We start from the raw sequence: 3190 nt of genomic DNA, 5'->3' as shown, positions 1-3190 counted from the left end.
CTTTCTTTATATATTATTATTTTCTTTATATATTATTATTTTTATATATTATTATTTTTATTATTTTCTTTTTATATTAGGCGAAATGCATTCTAACCCTAACTTTATCATTTCAAAGGCCGACAAAGGTGATCAGATGTTGTCACGAACAAAAACACTTACACCAATTATGTATCTAAACTCGTACACGAAAGCCCTTTGTAATCTGGCCCCTTAAACCCATCATCTTTGGATCTCTCGAAAACAAAAACTGCGATTAAATCTTCACAAATCCTTCCTATCCACTTAAAAATATCGTTTATTACAGCTGTTTCGAATTGTGCCACATTATATGTTCTGCCAAAAATTCATGAAAGCGGTATTCTCTTCGGCCCGAATGTATCAATTTAGGAACTGCCTCGTACCCATTTACTAAACATTTCCGACTTTCTTATTTAATAACACTAATAACACTTAATAAATTTTAAACAAGCATTTTAATAGAGTTTATAAAAACAATGTAAAAAGCATTATGATTAGAAATTTCAACATGGTTTCTTTTGAAATGAAATCATTATTTTCTTATGTTCCAGGGAAAAGTGCTCTTAAACGTCTGGAAACGAGCCCTCAAGAATTTAATTTCTGTTGCATCGAAATTGTTAACTTGAGATTTCTCAATTCAACATTTCCTTTTGCAACATTTTCTACCCCCCAATCATCCACATATTACTCGTTTTTATATGGAAAAATTATGTAAACTATTAATTTTAAGCTCCTCAAGCAAAATTTAATTCTATTTGTTTAAAAAATTTTTAAATTCAGGATTAAAAATTCTGATTTCTCTCCACTAATTTTTAAGTAGCGTACTGATTGTTATGGAAAATTCTTATGTATTTTTTGTTGTGTATAATTATTGCGTATTATTTTACTGTGTTTAATGAATTGGTATTGTTCTTATTTAAAAATTAATGTATAATATTCAATATTGTTAAACTTTACGGCAAAGCTCCTTTAAGTTTGGCAGAATATATGTTACAGTTAAAAGGGCGCGAGTGTATTTCCGTTTCTCACGAGTCGGCTTCTTTGGAGGTTAGAGGTAACTGTCCAGCTGCATTTTCCTCTTTTCGCGGGGGTTGAAAACACGTGTTTTGCTCGTTCAGAGACGAATAGTTCTAAGGGGTGGCGATTTTTTTGACAGAGTTATAGGTTGGAAACTTTCTTTTGTTGCGTGGGAAAGAAAGGGTCTGTCATCTTGTAGAAAGTTCTGGATTTCTGTGAATTTTAGAGGCTATTTATTACCTTTTTTTCTAGCTGGCTAGAGGGAGTCCAAGTCTCTTTAAGATTGGTTAAATTTTTAATTTTAGTGTTGTTTGAGCCAATAGTGATTTTGAGGCGTTTCTTGGTGAGTGTAAACCGAGTTTTTCTAAGCCGTTGCAGGAGAAGCAGGGGAGATTAGATTTTAGACTGAAAGAGGCCTTTTAGCGGATTTTTCAGAGCTTCAGGGTTTTTAATTCCTTAACGGCAACCTCTTCGGGGCCGGACGTGGTCGGTGAGGTGCTGGGATGGAGCGGAGGAAAAACGCGGCGGTTCTTCGGGGGTCGATGGCGGTTTACAGTTAAGCTGTTTAATTCCGAGATTCTGGTTACGGAGTCCTGTCCGAAATTGTGCGGGTGCTCGTCGTGTTGACGGCGGCAATTCCTGTCTTGCGGAATATTATTTTCGATTTCGTCTCTGATTTTTTTCCCATTTGTGTAAGAATCTGAACTGCTCGTGCTGGAGTTTCTATTTTGCTTTAGAAAATATGGAAATATGGCAAGTCGTCCTCTCCTGAGGTCTGCCTTGGTATGTTGTCTCCAGTTTCAACCTCCTTCTCTTATCTTCAGTGGAACTTTGAAATCGGGAAATTGATTGGGTTAAAATGCTGCTTGACGGAGGTTAGTGCTGGAACTATGAAAAAGGTCCGGTTCCTGAAAACAAACGATGAAGATTTGGCTGTTATGTTTTCGACGTTTTGTGACTGGATCCGGGCAGCTCCCTGAGTCTCTCAGATGTGGTACGCGGATTTCGTGAGTGATTTTATGTTTTCATTGGTGCTTTTCTTTTGATAATTAATCTTTATAAATTTGGAAATGTTTAATACTAAAGCAAGAGCTGTCATGTTTAAGTAGATGAAAATTGAATATTTACTGTTACTAAATTTCTAGCTGAGAAGATAATATTTTTTAAAACTAATGTTTAATTGTCAGAAGTTAATTGAACTAATTGGAGGAAGTGAATCTTTGTTTAAATGTTTAAGTGTTATATTCCATATGATTTATTCTAAATTAGCTTTTAGAAATGAGTTTAATCGAGTTCCTGGTTAAATTGATTAAGAACTGTGATGTGTTTCACTATGATTTTTGTATTAATGGAATAAAAAAAGTTACTCATATTAATTGTTTAATATGAGATTGATATGAAAAAAAAAAAACTATGAGTAACTTTTAAAAGATTTTTGTAGGGGTAGTCTGGCCAGCTATCTTAAATTATAATGTGTGGGAATTTTCAATAAATGTGTTTATTATCTTTAATATTGTATGTTTCTTTTGTGTATTAATTGTGGTCTACTGTAGGTCACCCATGTGATCCTTATGGAAACATGGTTATTTTATTCGAATCTGGGTACTCATATTGCGGTAGTAGGAAAAGAAAAAAAATCAGTTTTAGTGTTTGTGACTATACGATCGGTTTACTGAATTTATTTTGATTTGATGAGTAGACTTCTTAATTGTGAGATTGTATCTTTCCCTGGTGTTTTGAAGAGATCTGTGTGGTATTTGAAATGTTAAGGGTTTAAGGCTATCTCTAGATTTTGTATTGAAATTTATGTGTTTTCAGGTTGGAGATCTAAATTAGTTTTAATTTAGTGAGAGATAGCGTGTTAAAGATTTTGTTGTGGAAGTGCATTTTCTCATTTAGGTTTTCACATATAATCTTTGTTTTTACCAAAACACTAGGGAGGATATCTTTCTTTGAAGTCTCTTAGATTTGAAAATTTTGATTATGTAAGTACTGAGTTTTAGTTATAGAAAAGTTTTTTTTTTTTCTATGTAACATGATTGATTTTAGCGCTTAATTTAATAGAATGAAATTTATTCCTATTCAGTTTTACTCTTGGTTTACACTACGAGCCACTCAACTGAGTGGTTGAGTGGGCAGATGGCTACTAGAG

The sequence above is a fragment of the Stegodyphus dumicola genome, chromosome 3 (assembly GCF_044657685.1).
Source record: "Stegodyphus dumicola isolate Sdum_Otavi_A_Nest chromosome 3, ASM4465768v1".
Taxonomy (NCBI): Eukaryota; Metazoa; Arthropoda; class Arachnida; order Araneae; family Eresidae; genus Stegodyphus; species Stegodyphus dumicola.
Note: the sequence above shows the minus strand (reverse complement) of the source record.